The 21,782-nt window shown below is 41.7% G+C and overlaps 1 long non-coding RNA gene across 1 annotated transcript; it reads right to left on the bottom strand.

Annotated features, from left to right (window-relative positions):
* Window positions 1-6,571: 6,571 nt before the first annotated feature.
* LOC103883010 lies at window positions 6,572-10,245 on the bottom strand. Its single transcript, XR_002521038.1, has 3 exons — window positions 9,905-10,245; window positions 7,665-7,739; window positions 6,572-6,713 (listed from the first exon to the last, which is right to left on the bottom strand). It is a non-coding gene; the product is annotated as an uncharacterized LOC103883010 (long non-coding RNA).
* Window positions 10,246-21,782: the final 11,537 nt, after the last annotated feature.

The following is a 21,782-nucleotide window of genomic DNA, read 5'->3' as shown; positions in this document are numbered from 1 at the left end:
TGCATAGTCATATGCCTGTTGCATTCATCTGATCCTCAACATTGCTCTTTGATAGCTCCCCCGAGCTTTCAAGATGAAGTGCAAACACCTTCACTGTGCACACAGAGCTTTAATGATTTGGCCCTTACTTCTGTCTTGAACTTTATTTCTCTCTAAAGCAAAACTATTGCCTTGATCTCCTAGTTATGCTTAGCAATTGTCCAAATGAGTCATATTTCTTTTTACTTCCAGGGTTTGCATGCTGCTACTCTTCTTGAGAGAGACTGCCTCTGTTCTTCACCTGATAAACCCAGTCTCATCCTCTAAGATAGTTACATGACCCTTGTTTCACTGCATCCTGTGTTACCTCTTTCAAAGGGCTTACCTATCCCAAGCATCTTGGCATGTCTAGCTAATCCATTCCCAACTTATTTATCATGGAACCTCAGCATGTGATTCATAGTAGGTCCTTTATTGAGTGTATAAAAAATGTAAAATACAGACTCAGTATTCCTTATCTGAAATGCTTGGGACCAGAGTGTTTTGGATTTCAGAAGTTTTTGGATGTTGAAATATTTGCATGCACATAATGAGATGTCTTGGGGATGGAGTCCAAATCTAAACACAAAACTCATTTATGTTTCATAAACACTTTATATACATAGCCTGAGTATAATTTTGTACGATATTTTAAATAATTTTGTGCAAAGTTTTGCCTGCAGTTTGACTGAGACCCATCACATGAGGTTTGGTGTAAAATTTTCCACTTATGTTGTCATGTTGGTAGTCAGAAAGTTTTGGGTTTGTGAGCATTTTGGGTTTTTGGGCTAGGGATGCTCAGCCTTTATAAATTTTTATATTTTAATTTTCAATATTATTATAGAAATAAAAATGGCAATAGTTACAATACTCATTAAGTGCTAAGTACTGTTTTGAATACTTTATATGTTTGTCTCGTATAAACCTCATGCCAGCTCCTTTGAAAGAGTTGCATTGTCTCTATTTTACAGATGAGAAAAGTGAGGTAAAATAAATTTCCAAGGTCATACATCAAACCCAGGCAGACTGGCTCCATAGTTCATGCTCATAACCTCGATGCCCTGCTCCCTTTTTATAGCTTTAGAAACAATTTCATGTTCAGTTAAAACGTTTTTAAAAAAATTTGTAGAATGATGTGTGAATTATACAGAAAGCAGCCTTATTTCTTTCGAGTTATCCTTTATGTTTAACTGCAATAGTTACTTCCCAAGGAAATAAAGACTTCTCTAGACTGGGAGAAAGGGGTAGAGAAGAGAAAATAATTTCCCATATCAGTGGAAAAATGGCCTCACAGCAATTTGGAGATGTGAAAAAATGTGTAGATGACGTGTAACCAGAGGGCCTCTTCTACCCTCAAGATATCTTGGACCTGCATAGAATCTTGGAAGCATGACACAGGCCCACATTGGTATTGGTGGACAGGGAACCACAATGACTGAGTTAAATTTTCTACCTGCATGGACTAATGGGAGCTTATAATAAAATTAAATTATTTTATGGAAAATGTACAGTTGCAAATGTTCTTACACACATAGTTGAGTTTATAGTGATTTTTATACCCTTCTTACATCCTTTAGAGAGCTATTTTTCTCTAGATGTATCCATGCCTTCTATGAATTGGTCTTTTCAAAAAGGTTTTTGACTGAGGAAAACTTCTAACACAATCTGGCCTGGTCCCAAATTGGGCAAAGCCATCCTTGGAGAGCAATTAATGTCTGACTTCTAGTGTTAGAATGAGACGGGAATGTGTTTATAAACATGAAATTTAAAATGAAGTATCAGGTGAGTATAATCAGAATTGTTGAAAGGACCCAATTCAGAGAGATTTAGTCTGTTTCTTGATAACCTCTGAAGTCCAAGAATTGCAAAAGGCTATTAGTAAGTAGTACATCTCATGTAAAATCAGTAATTGTGGCTGTCTGTGGCCTTCAGCAAAATTTCATTCGTGTTCATTTTCACTATCGTAAGCATCTCTTGGTGCACCATGTATTCCATAGTCACTATTTAAATAGTTGTTGTGACCCTGAGTGAGGCACCAAAACTGTATTTTAAGCGTAAATCAGAAAGCCAGTGGGTCTGGGATTTTGACTATGGGCTATTGAGTCAGAATGTTGTTGTTGTTATTTCACCTTGGTTATTATCCTCTTTAATCAGACTCTTGTACTCTCTACAATCAAGATAGCATTTCTATTAATCTTTCATGGGAAGTGTTGGAGAATCTACCTAATATTTTATTTTGTAAGCATATTTTTAAGCATTTCAGTAGTTTTCCATGTTTACTGTATTTGTTTGTATTCAACAGACAAATGAATGTTTCAAATGTTCGAACTCATATTGAATGCTACTATGGGCCAGTTATGGATGACGTAAAGATGAATAAGACAAGGCTCCTGCTCTGCAAGAACTGTAGAGCTGTGGTGGCAAAGAGGGGCAGTAACCTGGCAATTCCAAGTCAGGGGTGAGGCAGACACCATTGGTTTGCTGTTCAATAGTTATTCTTTCTGTCTTCTTGGCTAACAGGGCCCTGATATAAAAATAAATAAATAAATAAATAAATAAATAAATAAAGCAGCAAAATGCCCAAAGAAGATAGGCCTCATTATTCAGGAGATGCATTATGATTGGTTAAAGCCACTTATGTAATCCTGTTCCCCTTTACCATGATTGGCTGGAATGGCCATGTGGCCTTCTTCCTGGCCAATGAGACAAAAAGTAGACTCTTCTGGAAAGCAAACCTGGAAAGGAAATCCTTTCCACTAATCAAAAATGGAGACAAGTGGGTAGGATATTGCTCCTTCTCTTCCTGCTTTTGAGAGTGGTTTTGAGGTGATGGTGGTTGGAGCCTGAAGGGCAATTTTCTAACTTGTTGGGGATGGTTGATGGACAGATAAGGAGGTAGTCCTTGATAACAATGTAGAACCGAACCAACCATGCTACCAACTTTCTCCAGAATTCTTGTTCTGCGAGGCAGTAGTGATAATAGTCTCTTGTTTCAGGTACTTTTAGTTACTTATTATATTACTGGTACGTGAAAAAAAAATCTACTTGATAGGTATTTCAGTAAAGTTAGGTGCAAATCCCTAAAGAAGCCCAGGAGACAAGAGGGTAATTTAGCTGGGGGAATGAGAGAGGGTCTCCTAGATAAGGTGAACTTTGAGCTTTGTTTTGAAGAATAAGTAGGAATTCACTAGGAAGAAAAGGCAGGGAAGGGCATCCAGGAAAGGCATGTAGAATGGCCTGAAGGCATGACGGCCCTGGCCTCTCTAGACTACTATATGGTTTTAGATGCCCAGAGTACTTTAGATGCTCAGTGGTATGGATCTCATGACATGAGTAGACTTCAAATTCACTTACATGAGATTGTTAAAGTTTCAAATTAAGTGTTTAGTCTGAGATGTACAGTTACCTATAATCTTGATTTAGAAGACTTGAATCTACACCTTGTGGCTTTGAGTTTGGAAATGGAGTGGCAGTGAGCAAGTGACAGCAGAGCACACGGTGTGGTTTCCAAGTTCTCTGTTTTTTTTTTTTTTTTAATTGTTGTTCGCAGCTCGGCAACTTTTATGAAGCATTTGAAGTTTGCTTCCTTTGTTAGTGCCGGTCATCTGAGAAGCAGATGAAAAGACATGAATAAACATGTAAGGATTTTATTAGGGGAACAGCCTTGTGAGAGGAAATGGAGAGTGAGCAGGGTGAGGCCACGAGACTGGGATGCAGTTGTGATATAGACAAGGAAAGACGGAGGGAGGTTGTGTGAAAGTGCCCTAGGCCACTGTGTAGTCTGAGGAAGGTTGGGAAAGGCCATGGGGAAGTCCTCAAGCCAGAGTCATGGTCAGTACAGTCCCCTGTGCCCCAATGAAGGGCCTGCCTCCGCATCCCTGCCCCACGCAAAGCAGCCAATGGGAAGCCCAGCCTCCACACAAACATGGCAATGGATCTTAGAGCACAGCTGCTGGGGCCACAGATTCCTTGCAGTTGGACGTTTGCGAGGATTTTCTGTGTCTTTTCAAAACATTGCCTTAAAAAGAAAACTGCTAAGATTGGTGATGGAATTATTTTAAAAATCAAATATTTTATACATTTTTTAGGTAAAATTCTTAACCTTTTTTGAGTCATGGGACCCATTCAGCACTTGATTTCGGCTGTGGACTCCAGCCTGACCCCTTGGCCTCCTCTTAGCTTCCTGCACCCACAGCTTTCCTGCAGCTGGGCTCCCAATATCTGCTGCTGCAGCCCCTCCATAGCTTCCCACGTGCTGACACCTGGATCCCTTTTGCCATTGCTTGTCCTCCTTCTTAGATTCATGGTTCTGCAGCTGCAAGCACACTTTTGCTTGAAAGATACCTTGGCTAAGATGTTTACGTTTTGCCCTTCAAGGCCTCTGTAGTTCACTTCCAAGTCTCAGAACTATCTCTGAATCCTCACTGAGTATTGATTCCTAGACTACCTGAAGGATGAGATTACTTCTATTAATGTGTTTAGATCGTGACCATTCCCTTGTCCACATGGTCAATTGGCATCTCTTTCCTGTCTTCCTTATCCAATATGAGCCCTTTGTCTCAAATTTAGGGTTGACAACCTAGACTATGTTCTTGACTTCATCCTTAACACTTAATGGTATATACCCTCTTTTTAAGACCCCCCCAACCATTGTGCTCACATAGTCATAAAGATCACATATATAATACACACATATATGTACTCCCTCACACACAGCATTAAAAATGCATATGCAGTTGATTCTCATTATCCATGGTAGTTATACTCTACAAAGTTGCTGTGAACACTGAATTAGTGAATACAGAACCATTTCTCCCAGGGAAAATATGTACACATATATACATAGATTATAATCTAAATCCCAAACCCAATTCATGCTAGTAGATTCTATTTTCTTTACTTTTTCAAAAGAGAAAACAAGCATCAGAAGTGTTAAGTGACTTGCCTGAGGCCACCCCACTAACAGGTGTCAGAATTGGGACTCAAACCCCATCCAACCAGCCCAGAGCTGGAGCTTCCAGCACTGCCCAGATCAGTTCCCTGCTGTCGCCACCCTCGATTCATCCCTGTATTCATCCCTGTATGAGAACTGAAGCCAAAGGCAGAGCTTTTCCAGGTTCCATCTCAGCTGGGAATATGCTTGTTGGGGCAACCCAAAATTTCCGTCAATCTATGAATGTCTGTGAATGACGGTTAAGGCATGCCAGTATTGATTTTGGGGTTACACATAAATTATAGCTGATAGACAAATCTGTAAACAGGAAATCCATGAATAATGAAGATCAACGATGCAAGGTAAAAAAATTAAAATGTACAAAGAGGTGTACAGTGAAAAATATGTCTCCTTTTCCCTCTCCTTAGATTTCTGGTTCTTGTATCCCTCCAACCCCATCCTCAAGGAACTGCTATTATCAATTTCTTATTTATTCTTTCAGAGATAACCTTCTAATAGCACCTTGGACAAAATGAGTGGTTAAATATGGGGGATTTGAATTTAAACAGATCTGGCTTTAAAAATGCAAATGTGGGCAAGTTATTCAAACTCTCTAAGCCTCAGTTTCTTCAACCCTAAAACAGAGGCCTCCTAGGTGGGCTGACAGGATTAAACAGCCTCATGTATGTAAAGTACCTGTCACTGTAAAGGCCTGTGTGACAGCTGTGATCTTCACCTCCAAAGCACTGAGCTTCCCAAAGACTTCTTATTTATTTTTATTTTTTGCAATGCCAAGGTTTCTTATAGTTTAATGTTTTGCATGCCAAGGTGGCATTGCAAAAATAAATAAATAAATAAAAGAATAAGAAGTCTTCGAGAAGCTCAGTGCTTTGGTTAGACCCAAAGACTTCTTATTCTACACTGTGGTTCTGACTTTAGCTGTTTCACTGCCTGTGGCTGTCCCACACATCCTCAACCTTGTGTGGGAGATGTGGGTTCAATGTCATGTGAGGCTGGAGAGAGGAGTTTATTAGCTGGAGCCATTCTATGCAGGCTAAGCCACCACTTCTAGTTAGGATTTATGGAAAGGATCACAGGATTCTTTTTTTTTTTAAAGAACTGGTGTAAATCAGGGCTTAACTTCAGCTTTAACCAAACATGGAGAGGGGAAACAGGAAGAAAAGAGGGGCCATTTCCTTATTCAAATAAATAGGGTAGTGTCACTTCACTCAACGTAGGCATCTAATAATGCACCCAGTGTTTTTCCCTTCTTTCAAGTGGAAGTCTATCTCTAGTGGAGAAACCAGTTTCTTCCCAGGAAACCTAAGCACTCTGTCTATCCAAATAAATTTCAGGCATTAACCATACTTGAAAAGATCTCTGTAAAAATGGCTTCCTTGAAAGAATTAAATAGCGTCCCCTCCCCCAGGCATTGTAAATCTTTTTCAACTGTACATATATTTTCATTTGCTAGATGTGCTACCATTGGTAGAGCCTTTAGGAAGGATTCAACATTTGTGCTATCATTTTTTAAAAGAAAGTTGTTGTATTTGACTCACGTCTGTCATGCAGTCAATCCGCTAGCATATAATAAAATTAAAAATGAAATAGAAGACCATGTCATGGGGAAATGGGTCTGTATTTGAATTATTTAGCTTCTTTATGTTATCAGGCAAAGCTGTCTGGAGCTTGATTGTTACTGAGTGTTCAGAATCCTGGCATTTCTCTGCCTTGTATATCTTCGAGATTTAATTCCTATTGACTTCAAAGGGAAAAAATATACATCAAGTTTCTGCAATTCTCCTGCCTCAACCTCCCGAGTAGCCGGGATTACAGGCACCCGCCACCATGCCCAGCTAATTTTTGTGTTTTTAGTAGAGATGGGGTTTCACCATGTTGGCCAGGCTGGTCTTGAACTCCTGACCTCGTGATCCACCTGCCTTGGCCTCCCAAAGTGCTGGGATTACAGGCATCAGCCACCGCGCCTGGCTGGAGCTGAAATCTCTTCAAGAACTGATATGTTAATATATTTTTTCCTTTATTGTTTCAATCACTGCTACTTCTTTGGACTTCTATTTAACTGAAAAGTGTTTGAGGAAACATTAGAATTTTCTGCTGCTGGATTTCACCTGAACCAGGTTGTGACAGCTAGGGAGATATAAGCAACATGTGGTTTTCTTGGCTGTGGTTTGTGGAAAGGGATCCATAAAAGCAATTGTTATCCCAAGTTTTAAATATGGCATATTTTCATGGGAAATGCATTTACTTAAATATTTTGAGAATATCCACCAGGTGCGGTGGCTCATGCCTGTAATCCCAGAACTTTGGGAGGCTGAGGAGGAAGGATCAACTGACATCAGGAGTTTGAGACCAGCCTGGGCAACATGGTGAAACCCCATCTGCACTAACAATCTGAAAATTAGCCGGGTGTGGTGGCGGGCACCTGTAATCCCAGCTACTTGGGAGGTTGAGGCAGGATAATCGCTTAAACCCGGGAGGTGGAGGTTGCAGTGAGCTGAGATTGCACCACTGCACTCCAGCCTGGGCAACAAAGTGAGACTCTGTCTCAAAAAAAAAAAAAGAAAAGAAAAGAAAAGAAAAAGGACACCCTCCTACTATTTTTCCTTAAAAATATAACTTCTTCAGTAGAATGCCAAGTACACACAATTATTTCAGTTAAAATGAAACATTAAAGAAGAAATGGTAATCTTACAGCTATGCATCCAGTTCCTACTTCAGCAAGCACTGCTCCAGCCCTCGTCCATGCCCCATAAGAGTTTACTCTCCTCTGCCATTTGGTCATAAAAGAGTGGGGAAAAAAGAAATGTAAAAAATGCTGCTTTAGAGGCATTTGTTCATCCTCCACTCATTTTCGTCAAACATTATTTGAGCATCAACACTATCCTAGGTATTGTAGCCATCTCGAACTTAAGAGCACGCTTCTGCGGAGATCAGTTTCAATATGGTGCACATGATTTCAAGGTGTTTTATAACTGTGTATCACACAAAGCTGCAAGCTGCATAATTGATGGGAGGACATATATACTCTTGAATTAGAAGAGACTGCTTTAAAGTCTTTGCTCTGCTATTTCGGATTAGGCAAAGCTGCTTTCCACTATGCCTTAGTTTTTTCATCTGTAAAGGGAAATAATTGTATTTGAAATTGTATTATGGAATCTATGTAGATTCCATGTATAATGTTTAACATATAATAATATAAAAATTGCTAACATTTATTGAAGCCTTACTATATTTCAGATACTAAGTATTTCATGTTATAAACAGCATAATCCTCACAAAAGCACTCTAAGACATTATCCCCATTTTGTAGAAGGGGAAACTGAAGCAGAGATGTTAAATGCATTTTCCCATGTTACACAAGATGCGTTTCAGGTATGTGCCTAGGCAGTCTGGCTCAAGAGCCCAAGTTCTAGCCTCTTTGGTCTATAAGTTGCCTGGCACAGCCTTGGTCTAGGGAGGGCAGGTATATACTCTGCAGGGTCCAGGGCAAAACAAAAATGTGGGGGCCTCTTTTTCAAAAAAACAAGAGAAAAATGGCCTTAAAGGTAATAAAATATAAAACTTGCTACCCTGTCTCTCTCTCGACTGATCATGGTATTTTTAATTTGATATTTAATGTTATGTTCTTTTGACCTTCCCAGGCACCTGGGGCACATGGGCAGGGGACAGGCTGCTGAGGCCCGCTTCCCACCAGCTTTGTGGGCGGTGGCCAATCCCGGTTTCTCACAGTCCACAATCTCAATTCCCGGTCATGGCAATGCCTAAATAGACTGCACTTGGTAGCAGGATCAGAGTGTGCAAGAGGCTGCCGCTAGCAGAGTCATTTGCCCAACCCACGGCGGTGCCGCCAAGGCCATGTGTTTCCTTGAGATATGTGTTGGGGAGGGAGTTGGGGACCGTGGGTGCGTCCGACGTGGCTCCTCCCTGCGCAGTCACCTCCAGAGCAGAATGCAGGCCTCTCTGTCGGTGCACTTGACGCAGTGGCCCCCACTGGAGGGTGGCAGCAGGGGCTGGGCAGGGAGCCAGGAGGGGGAAACTGGATCAAGTTCGGGGTGTCAGGGGCTGAGGAAGCTGACTGAGAACATATCTCGGAGGGGTGTGGATGTGCCAGAGGCAGGACTGCATGTGAGCTGGTACTGCAAATCCCCTATATAACTTCCAAGATGAACTTACTAAGAAATTCAAGACAGTGATTGACGAGTCTTAATAACCCAGTGCAGGGCCCTTTTGAGGAAGGCCCTGTGCAACCACTGGTCACACGCCCTGAAGCCTGCCCTGGGTTTAGGAATGAATGCTTTTCGCTCCTCCCGGATAGACGCAAAAGGAACTGTAGGGCTCTTGGTTGTAGGGCTGTCGTTTTTTAACAGGTGTTGAGGATTTCCTCATTGTTCTTGCATGAATAATACAAAACAACCCCTTTGGACCAAGGTAATGTTGCAAATCAGTACATTCTTTTGTTCTTTAAGTTTTTGTTCGTTTGTTTGTCTGTTTATGGTGATGAGCGGTAATTACAAAGTGCTATGAAAGGACTGAGGATTGTTCTTTCCTTCTGGATCCTTCAAGGATGTTTTTTTTCCTTTAGGACTCCCTAAAGACTTAAATCTCATATACCCACAGGGTCACCATGGTCTAATTCCAGAGAAATGACATGGATTTCTACTAAGAGAGACCACATTTACATTTGATGTGGATATATAATATTTTCCACATGTGACCACAAAGTAACCCAAATTCTCCATCACAGGAGACATGATTACAATTTTAAATAAACCCAGATCAAACAGCAGGTGATGAGAGTAAATAAAACTCTGATTGGTGAGTTCTTCCTGCCTCTGAGGCTTCCACTGAATAATTAATTCAATTTTAGAAGCCACTTAAAGATGCTGGCTGAGGATTATATTGATAAGAGCAATGAGATATACTATATACCACCTTGCCACTGCTTTTCCTCGTCACCTTGAGTACATTCTTTGTGCAGTTTCTTGCAAAGTCAGGGCAATGTTATGCTCTCATGTCTTTTCAAGAGTATGTGGCTGTGAGGTGTAGACGACAGTCATTGATCTTAGTTTCTTTAGACCCTTTGTCATGTAGTCAAAAGAACTAGAATGTAGTCAAAAGAACTAGAATGTAGTCAAAAGAACTAGAATATAGTAAGTGCCCTACTATTCCATGTGGTACTTTTAAAACTGGAGTGTCTTGGGTCAGGCCTCTGAGCCCAAGCTAAGCCATCATAGCTCCTGTGACCTGCATGTATACATCCAGATGACCTGAAGCAACTGAAGATCCACAAACGGAGTGAAAATAGCCTTAATTGATGACATTTCACCATTGTGATTTGTCCCTGCCCCACCCTAACTGATACGACATATTCTCCCCCATCCTTAAGAAGGTACTTTGTAATATTCTCCCCCAGTCCTTAAGAAGGTACTTTGTATGCCTATTCCAAACCTATAAGAACTAATGATAATCCCACTACCCTTTGCTGACTCTCTTTTTGGACTCAGCCTGCCTGCACCCAGGTGAAATAAACAGCCTTGTTGCTCACACAAAGCCTGTTTGGTAGTCTCCTCACACGGACGTGCGTGACATTTGGTGCCAAAACCTGGGACAGGAGGACTCCTTCAGGAGACTGGTCCCCTGTTCTTGCCCTCACTCCTTGAGGAGATCCACCTATGACCTCGGGTCTTTAGACCAACCAGTCCAAGGAACATCTCACCAATTTCAAATTGGGTAAGTGGTCTTTTCACTCTCTTCTCCAGCCTCTCTTGCTACCCTTCGATCTCCCTCTCTCGCTACCCTTCAATCTCCCTGTCCTTCCAATTCCAGTTCTTTTTCCTCTCGAGTAGAGACAAAGGAGACACATTTTATCCATGGACCCAAAACTCCAGCGCCAGTCACAGACTTGGGAAGACAGCCTTCCCTTGGTGTGTAATCACTGTGGGCACGCCTGCCTGATTATTCACCCACATTTCATTGGTGTCTGATGACTGCAGGGATGGCTGCCTTGGCCATTCACCCACATTCCCTTGGTGACAAGTCAATAGAGGGTACTCCTGCTTTGTCTGCTCACCCACATTGCAGCCCAGGGCCGCTCACCCAGCCCCTTCTCCATGTCTCTACCCTTCTCTTTAAACTTGCCTCCTTCACTATGGGCAACCTTCCACCCTCCATTCCTCCTTCTTCTCCCTTAGCCTGTGTTCTCAAGAAGTTAAAACCTCTTCAACTCTCGCCTGATCTAAAATCTAAGCGTCTTATTTTCCTCTGCAACATCGCTTGGCCCCAATACAAATGCGACAATGGTTCTAAATGGCCAGAAAATGGCACTTTTGATTTCTCCATCCTACAAGACGTAGATAGTTTTTGTCAAAAAATGGTCAAATGGCCTGAGGTGCCTGACGTCCAGGCATTCTTTTACACATTGGTCCCTCCCTAGTCTCTGTTCCCAATGCGACTCTTCCTGAATCTTTCTCCTTTCTCTCCTGTCTGTTCCTTCAGTCTCCACCCTAAGCTCTGAGTCCTTTGAATCCTTCTTTTCTATAACTCATCTGATCTCTCCACTTCTCCTTGAGGAGAAGGCTCCTCGCCAGGCTGAGCCAGGTCCCAATTCTTCCTCAACCTCTGCTCCCCCACCCTATAATCTGTCTGTCACCTCCCCTCCTCACACCCAGTCTGGCTTACAGTTTCATTCCGCGACTAGCTCTCTCCCGCCTGCCCAACAATTTCCTCTTAAAGAGGTGGTTGGAGCAAATCAGTTAGCATTTAGGCTCTTTTTCATCAAATATAAAAACCCAGCCCAGTTCATGGCCCGTTTGGCAACAACCCTCAGACGCTTTACTGTCCTAGACCCCCCAGAGGAAGGCTGTCTTATTTTCAATATGCATTTTATTACCCAATCCCCTCCCAGCATTAGAAAAAGCTCCAAAAATTAGATTCCGGCCCTCAAACCCCACAAAAGGACCTAATTAGCCTTGCCTTCAAGGTGTACAATAATAGAGTAGAGGCAGCCAAGTAGCAACCTATTTCTGAGTTGCAATTACTTGCCTCCACTATGAGAGAAATCCCAGCCACATCTTCAGCACACAAGAACTTCAAGACGTCTGACCTGCAGCAGCCAGGTGTTCCTCCAGGACTTCCTCCCCCAGGATCTTGCTTCAAGTGCCAGAAATGTGGCTACTGGGCCAAGGAATGCCTGCAGCCTGGGATTTCTCCTAAGCCATGTCCCCTCTGTGCGGGACCCCACTGGAAACTGGACTGTCCAACTCGCCCAGCAGCCACTCCCAGAGCCCCTGGAACTCTGGCCCAAGGCTCTCTGACTGACTCCTTCCCAGATCTTCTTGGCTTAGCGGCTGAAGACTCACACTGCCCAATTGCCTCAGAAGCCTCCTGGACCATCACGGATGCTTTGGGCAACTCTCACAGTGGAAGGTAAGTCCGTCCCCCTCTTAATCAACATGGAGGCTACCCACTCCACATTACCTTCTTTTCAAGGGCCTGTTTCCCTTGCCTCCGTAACCATTGTGGCTATTGATGGCCAGGCTGCTAAACCTCTTAAAACTCCCCAACTCTGGTGCCAACTTGGACAACATTCTTCAATGCACTCCTTTTTAGTTATCCCCACCTGCCCAGCTCCTTTATTAGGTCAAAACATTTCGACTAAATTATCTGCCTCCCTGACTATTCCTGGGCTACAGCCACATCTCATTGCCACCTTTTCCCCCAGTTCAAAGCCTCCTTCAAATCCTCCCCTTGTGTCTCCGCACCTTAACCCACAAGTATAGGACACCTCTACTCCCTCCTTGGTGACCAGTCATACACTCCTTACCATGCCATTAAAACCTAATCACCCTTACCCCACTCAATGCCAATATCCCATCACACAGCAAGCTTTAAAAGGATTAAAGCCTGTTATCACTTGCCTGTTACAGCATGGCCTTTTAAAGCCTATAAACTCTCCTTACAATTCCCCCATTTTACCTGTCCAAAAACTGGACAAGTCTTACAGGTTAGTTCAGGATCTGTGCCTTATCAACCAAATTGTCTTGCCTATCCACCCCATGGTGCCAAACCCATATACTCTCCTATCCTCAATACCTCCCTCCACAACCCATTCTGTTCTAGATAAACCTAGCTGACCCCATAAATCCTAAATCCTTTCCCCACTCCCTTTTCCATTTCTTAGAAAACAGCCCTAAAAGCTGCTCCCACACTAGCTCTCCCTAACTCATTCCAACCTTTTTCATTACACACAGCCAAAGTATAGGGCTGTGTGGTTAGAATTCTTACACAAGAGCCGGGACTGCACCCTGTAGCCTTTCTGTCCAAACAACTTGACTTTACTATCTTAGCATAGCCCTCATGTCTGCATGTGGTGGCTGCTGCTGCTTTAATACTTTTAGAGGCCCTCAAAATCACAAGCTATGCTCCACTTACTCTCTACAGTTCCCATAACTTTCAAAATCTATTTTCCTCCTCACACCTGATACATATACTTTCTTCCCCCCTGCTCCTTCAGCAATACTCAGTCTTTGTTGAATCTCCCACAATTACCATTGTTCCTGGCCCAGACTTCAATCCAGCCTCCCACATTATTCCTGATACCACACCTGACCCCCATGACTGTATCTCTCTGATCCATCTGACATTCACTCCATTTCCCCATATTTCCTTCTTTCCTGTTCCTCACCCTGATCACACTTGGTTTATTGATGGCAGTTCCACCAGGCCTAATCACCACTCACCAGCAAAGGCAGGCTATGCTATAGTATCTTCCACATTTATCACTGAGGCTACCACTCTTCCCCCCTCCACTACCTCTCAGCAAGCCGACCTCATTGCCTTAACTCGGGCCCTCACTCTTGCAAAGGGACTATGTGTCAATATTTATACTGACTCTAAATATGCCTTCCATATCCTGCACCACCATGCTGTTATATGGGTAGAAAGAAATTTCCTCACTATGCAAGGGTCCTCCATCATTAATGCCTCTTTAATAAAACTCTTCTCAAAGCCGCTTTACTTCCAAGGGAAGCTGGAGTCATTCACTGCAAGGGCCATCAAAAAAGCATCAGACCCTATCGCTCAGGGTAATGCTTATGCTGATAAGGTAGCTAAAGAAGCAGCTAGCGTTCCAACTTCTGTCCCTCATGGCCAGTTTTTCTCCTTCTCATTGGTTACTCCTATTTACTCTCCTACTGAAGTTTCCACCTATCAATCTCTTCCCACACAGGCAAATGGTTCTTGGACCAAGGAAAATCTCCTTCCAGCCTCACAGCCTCATTCTATTCTGTCGTCATTTCATAACGTCTTCCATGTAGGTTACAAGCCATTAGCCCACCTCTTAAAACCTCTCATTTCCTTTCCATCGTGAATATCTATCCCCAGTCCTCCATTCTTGACTCCCTCTTGGAGTGGGTAGATGATCTTTGCTGACAGGGCACCCTCCAACACTTTCACCCTGATGAAGTCCTATTCTTTACTTTTATACGCACTCTTCTTCTCATTCCCATTCTTATGCCACCCTCTACCTCTCCCCAGCTATCTCCACCACACTATCTATCTCACTCTCTCCTAGCCATTTCTAATCCTTCTTTAACAAACAATTGCTGGCTTTGTATTTCTCTTTCCTCCAAAATCACCGAGGCCTCAATTTATTCACTGCTGAAAAAGGAGGACTCTGTATATTTTTAAATGAAGAGTGTTGTTTTTACCTAAATCAATCTGACCTGGTATATGACAACATAAAAAACTCAAGGATAGAGTCCAAAAACTTGCCAAACAAGCAAATAATTATGCTGAACCCCCTTGGGCACTCTCTAATTGGATGTCCTGGGTCCTCCCAATTCTTAGTCCTTTACTACGTGTTTTTCTCCTTCTCTTATTTGAACCTTGTGTCTTCCTTTTAGTTTCTCAATTCATACAACACCGCATTCAGGCCATTACCAATCATTCTATATGACAAATGCTCCTTTTAACAACGCCACAGTATCACCTCTTACCCCAAAATCTTTCTTCAGTTTGATCTCTCCCACTCTTGAATCCCACTCTGCCCCTAATCCAACTTGAAGCAGCCTTGAGAAACATTGCCAATTATCTCTCCATACCGCCCCCCAAAATTTTCACCATCCCAACACTTCACCACTATTTTGTTTTGTTTTTCTCGTTAATATATGAAGACAGGAATGTCAGGCCTCTGAGCCCAAGCTAAGCCGTCATATCCCCTGCATGTATGCATCCAGATGGCCTGAAGTAACTGAAGATTCACAAAAGAAGTGAAAATAGCCTTAACTGATAACATTCCACCATTGTGATTTGTCCCTGCCCCACCCTAACTGATACAATATATTCTCCCCTGCCCTTAAGAAGGTACTTTGTAATATTCTCCCCTAGCCCTTAAGAAGGTACTTTGTATGCCTATTCCAAACCTATAAGAACTAATGATAATCCCACCACCCTTTGCTGACTCTTTTTGGACTCAGCCCGCCTGCATCCAGGTGAAATAAACAGCCTTGTTGCTCACACAAAGCCTGTTTGGTGGTCTCTTCACACAGACGTGTGTGACATCTTGAAATTGTTAGGATACCAAGTAGGTTTATAGTTGGAGATGCTGACTGGCACTACTAATGGTAATCTCAGAGAATATAAATAAGGACGAGTATCCCACTCTCAGGAACCTCTAGAATTTAGTAGAGATGGTTTCCAAGAACCTTTCTTTTTTCTGCATGAAGAAAGGGGAAAAAGTAGACTGCTTTTCTTCTGCTATTTGAGAATGGGAGTTTGGTATGTTAGAGAAGAGTAGGTGCTTTGTTTGTTTTAATCTTGTTTCCATTCTTTTATTCTCAGTGTAGGTTCGTTTCAAGATTCTTAATTTTTCATTATTCCTTTATTTTTCTCCATATTACTAGTTATCATCTGACTTACTGTACATTCACCTGGTTATTAGTCTGTTGTCTGTCACCACCAGCAAAATAAAAGTTTCATAATGGCAAGGACCATGTGTTTTACACAGTGCATTACACAGTGACTGGCAGATAGTGACAATAAGGGTTGATAATCCCTAACACTTACTAAATATTTATTATGTGCCTGACAATGTTCTGAAGCACTTGACATTTATATTACTTGATCCTCACCATAGCTCTTTGGAAATGTCATATTTTTATCTCCATTTTACAAATGACAAAAGTGAAGCTTAGAAAAATTAAGCAAATTTCCCAAAAGTCACACGATTGGAATGTGGGAGAGGCATGATTCAAACCTAGGCCAAGTGGTTCCTGCATTTGCAGCTAACCGCCAAGTTGTGAGGTTGCTCCATGGGAACAGGATCCTGGGCTGTCTTGTTTCCTGCTGTGCCCCCCATCCGCAAACACACACAAAGCTCCCAATAAATATTTTTGGAATAGATGAAAGTTCAGCCTGAAGGGTAATGTTCCTGGCAGAAGGAGTACTGGTCATGAAGAACAAAGAAAAGCCCGAGGCACGTTCTTGGGACTGAGCAGCCTGGTGGGATCTGTTCTCAAGGGTAATGTGGAGGCTGCTGTCTCCATCATGCCTGTGCTTCCCCCTTCTCCTTCTTTCCACCCTTCCCTCACCTACATGTGCACTGCTGGGGGCAGGGGCTGCTCTGGATTTGAAGAGAACAGCTCTGGGAGAAGCCTCCAGGGCAGATCTGCCCATACATCCAGCAACAAATCCCTTTGATGTGCAGCTGAGTCAGTGGTGTTGGCGGAGCCAGCCCATCTCCTGCTCAGCCGTCAAGTGTCCTGGATCTCATCACAGGCCCCCACAAGTTGTTTAGTCCAAGAAACGTGTGGACTCCATTGACTCATGTTGCATTAATTTGATGTCTTTCATAAGTAGCTCTCTCTGGGGGCAAGCCTTTGACGTCCCCTTCTCATGTCAAACTAAAAATGCTCTGTGGTGTGTGTGTGCGTGTGTTCAATGACTGTGGCTGGGCCCAGAAAGCATTTGGATCAGCTTTTAAAAATTAAGTATAAGGCATTCAATGTATTTTCTTCTCTCTTGTTGTCATACAGCTAGTAAATTGTAAGAGAGTTCAAGGGCAGCTTTGGAAAAGAACAATACTTCAGTGTGTGTGGATGTGTGTGCGTTCACACAGACTTGTGCACCTGGGTAGGAGGGAAAGGGCAGGTAGGAGGTGGAGGTGCATTATAAGGCTAAGTTTCAAGTATAAAAACACAAAGGTGTTGCTTCCTCTGGGACTGTTAAGCTTTGCAGCCCATTAACGCAGACAGTGGGGGATCGTTGCAATTTGCATGCTTGGAGGTAACATATGCAACTCCTACTTGGACACAAAGGCTGCCTTGGGAATGAGGTTGCTAACCACAGTTGAGGGAAAGCCTTTCAACTAAGAAGGAAATGAAAGAGGCCTTTATTTGTGGGCACCTGACAAGCTGAATCCTGCTTCTGTTACTAGGGAATTCGTTTTAGGATCAAAGTATGATATAAGCCCATAAAAACTGAACAAAGAAATAGAATTGCTGCTTACTAATCAAGTTCTGATAAATATAAAGGATGCCTCAGGACTATTTCATACTTTCATACAACAAAGGAGATATGTAATAGTATAAAACTCATTTGGCAGCCAAACATTTCTTATCACATATTCTCATATGAGAGTTTGTAAGGTTTTCCTTTGTTTAATATCTTGAATAAGGAAATGCCATTCATGCTTTTAGTTTATATCAGTGTTTTTGTTTTTTAAGCTAATTTTCCTATTTTTACTTCTAAAGTTTTGGTGTCTTGATATAAGGTCCTTGGGAAGATGGTCACAGCAGGCATGATTTGCCTTTGCTTGGTGATCACTGTACTCCCTGTCTTGGCACTACAAAATCTCATCAGCACTTTGAAAATCTTGAAAACTGTGATGTTAAATAAGGAGTAATGAAAACAAATAATGTATTAAGTCCATGTTAAGTATTTTTACATGCTAAAAGCGGGTTATAATAATCTTTGTATGGGAAAAACTCTTTCTAGATTATTTCTGAGAGCAGGGTAGTTAATTTAGTTATCTTCTAATACAGAAGAAAAAAGGCAAAGTTCTCTCTCCTCTTGGAGTCTACATTATTTTTGGAGGAAAGACCATTAGCAATAGCATAATAAATAAGTAAAATATATAATAAGTTAGAAGTTGATACATGCTATGGATAAAGAAAAGTAGAGTGGGGAAAGAGAAGATATAGGCAATTTATAATATGATGCTCAGGTTAGGCCTCATTGAGAAGATGACAGGTGATTGAACAATTGAAACAGGCAAGGAAGTTAGATGTATGGATATCCGGGGAAAGAAGATTTCAGAGAAAGGCAAAAGCCAATGCAAAAGCCAATGTGTGAACACACCCGGCATGTGTGAGGAACAGTAAAGAAACCTGTGGGGTGGGGGTGCAAACAAGTGAGTGGTGAGATTTGAAGTCACAGCAAAGGGGAGTCTTCTGATCTTTTAGGTCTTGTAAGGATTTTTACCTTTACTCTGAAAAGGAGGGACCCATTGCAGGGTTTTGAGCTAAAAGATTACTTTATCAGAGTTGTTTAAAAGCATAAGTCTCTGTACTCTGGAAAGGTAATAGTAGAAGTAAGGAAACACTAGAAGGCTATTGCTAGAATTTTTGTGCATTAGTTATCTAGTGCTGTGTAACAAGTTACTCCCAAACTTTTCAATACATGTTAAAACAACAAACATTTATTATCTCATGGTTTGTGAGTTAAGAATTTGGGCAAGGTTTAATTGGGTGATCTGGTGCAGGGTCTCCCATAAGTGGCAATCAAGGTGTCAGCCAAGGTTGTAGTTGCCTCAAGGCTTAATTAGGGCAATATTCACTTTTATGCTTACTCATATGGAAGCCAGTTCCTTGTGGGTTGTTGGACTGAGGGCTTTGGTTTTCTTTCTAGATATTAATTGGAGACCACCCTCAGTTTCAGGCCAAATGTGCCTCTTAGGCACATTGTAAGGCAACTTACAACATGGCAGCTTATTTCAGGAGAGCAAGCAAACAAGTGAGCAAGCAGTAAGAGCCAGGGAGAGAGAAAGCACGCATAAGATGGGGGCCACAGTCTTTCAAAGCCCACTCAGAAGTGATATCCCCATAGCTTTGCCAAATTCTGCTTGTTAGAAACAAATCATTAAGTTCAGCACACACTCAAGGGGAAGGAATTGCACAAGAGTGTGACTACGAGGAGATGGGAGTCATTGCAAGCCACTTTAAAAACTGTCTAATATGCTTTGCAAGAGATGATGCTAAAGTAGTAGCAGTGGAGGTGGTGAGAAGTGATGCCAAAATACATGAAAAATCTTGGAATTGTAATCCATGATCTACCCTTCTGTAGGTGACTTCAGGTACCTTGTATAATACTTCTGAGTTTCGTATTTCTACTTATTATTATTTTTGAGATAGAATTTCTTGTTGTCCAGGCTAGAGTGCAATGGCAGGATCTCAGCTCACTGCAACCCCTGCCTCCTGGGTTCAAGCGATTCTCCTACCTCAGCCTCCCAAGTAGCTGGGATTACAGGCATGTGCCACCATACCCAACTAATTTTTATAGTTTTAGTGGAGATGAGGTTTCACCATGTTGGCCAGGCTGATCTTGAACTCCTGACCTCACGTAATCTGCTCACCTTGGCCTCCCAAAGTCCTGGGATTACAGGCACATATTTCTACTTTTAATTGAAAGTCTATTCACACACTACTCTACAAGTAGCTTAATCTTAGTTTAAGTAACTAGCCAAAGTGTACGTAGCTAGTCGGTGATAGCGATAAGGTAAGTAGTACTTAAACCCTGGCAGTCTGATTCTACTACCTATTACTCTTAATCTCAGAGGACACCAGAAAAGATAAAAATGTCTGAAACTATTCTAAAAAATGCGAAGTGCTATGTAGTACAAGTAAATAATGCTCGCTACTATGGACACAAGAATATAAATGCTTAGTTTTAAAGAATGTTCCTTCCAAAAGACGATACTGGTGTCAATTTTCCTGTGTGGAGAAATTGAGCAATGTTGGCCAAAAGATGGAGCCCTTCCGTCTTTCCATGTGGCGGAAGCAGAAACTAATTCCTGCTGCAGCCTGCTTTTATGCAGCATGGCAGCACTCAGATGCTACTTGGAATAAAGCCACATGGATTTTGACCTAGAGTTCAATAACTTGGGCTGGAGAAGAAAGGTTGGTTTGGGAACAGATGGAGAGTTTGACTCACATGGGGCTGGTTCTGATTTTAACCAAGAAGGCATGTGGCTATGACAGGGGCAGAGTGGCCTCACAGGACCCTGCAGTGGAATGAGGCCTGGATCTGAGTGAAGTCCACTAGGGTCTAGGGAGTTCAGGGCAGAACCTTAGGGCTTGAGCCAGGCCGAATAGTAGCAATGTGAGTAGAAGCAGGCATCACATTAATAGAACAGAATGAGGCAAAAGCCTTGGCGATACTTGGCTAATATTTGCAGTTTCAGGCATTCTAATATTAATACAGAAATTGCAGCTGCCTCATGGATAGCTGTGCATGGTAGCTCTGTTACCCTCCTTTTATTTTATACCATCTGTATTATTATATTTTAGAGGAGTTTCTTGGTACCATATAGTTGAATTTTATTTTGTTTTTGTTTTTAAGACAAAAACAAACAAAAACATAAACAAATACCAATCTATAATTCTATACCTAGTGAAAATATTTTTTAGAAATGAAGGCAAAGTGAAGGTTTTTTAGAGAAACATGAAAACTAAGAAAATTCAACACCTAACCTGCATTGTAAGAAACATTAAAGGATGTTCTTCAGGCAGAAAGAAAATTATACCACATGGAAATTTTAATCCGCACAAAGGAATAAAGAGTAAAATAACTCTTTATTTGTTTTTGTTTTTAAGAGTTTCGCTCTTGTTGCCCAGGCTGGAGTGCAATGGCGTGATCTCAGCTCATCCACAACCTCTGTTTTCTGAGTTCAAGCAATTCTCCTGTCTCAGCCTCCTGAGTAGCTGGGATTACAGGCATGCACAACCACACCTGGCTAATTTTGTAATTTTAGTAGAGATGGGGTTTCTCCATGTTGGTCAGGCTGGTCTCGAACTCCCGACTTCAGGTGATCCTCATGCCTTGGCCTCCCACAGTGCTGGGATTACAGGCATGAACCACCACATCCTGCTGAATTTTGCTTTTTTATCTGGGCTGACAATCTCTGTCTTTTAATTGGAGTGCTTAGATTGTTTATATTTAATGTAAATGGTGGCATGATTGGTTTTAAATATAGCATTATGGTATTTGGTTTTTATTTGCACCATTTGCTCATTTCCCTTTTGTTCTGCCTTCTTGTAGATTAACTGAGCACTTTTCAGGATTTAGTTTTATCTTCACTGCTGGCTTATTAGCTATACCTCTTTGTTTTATATTTTTGGAAATTATTCTAGGTCTTAAAATATGCACACTTATAACTCACTACAGTCAGCTTTCAAATATTGTAGAGCTTCATATATAATGTTAAATCTTTCAACAGTATACTTCCATTTTACTCTTCCATCCTTGATACTATTGTCATACATTTAATCTCTGCATATATTAAAGATTCTACATATACTTATTGTTTATGTTTAAATAGTCAATTATCTTTAAATAAATTTAAAAAATGAGAAAAAATTTTAATTTACCCATATATTTACTATTTCTTTCACTCTTTATTCCTTTGTGTAGATTAAAATTTCCATGTGGTATAATTTTCCTCCTGCCTGAAGAACATCCTTTAATGTTCTTACAATGCAGGTTAGGTGTTGAATTTTCTTAGTTTTCATGTTTTTCTAAAAAACCTTCACTTTGC

This window comes from Papio anubis, chromosome 4 (genome assembly GCF_008728515.1).
Source record: "Papio anubis isolate 15944 chromosome 4, Panubis1.0, whole genome shotgun sequence".
In the NCBI taxonomy this organism is placed as follows: domain Eukaryota; kingdom Metazoa; phylum Chordata; class Mammalia; order Primates; family Cercopithecidae; genus Papio; species Papio anubis.
This window is presented reverse-complemented; position numbering and strand designations above follow the sequence as displayed.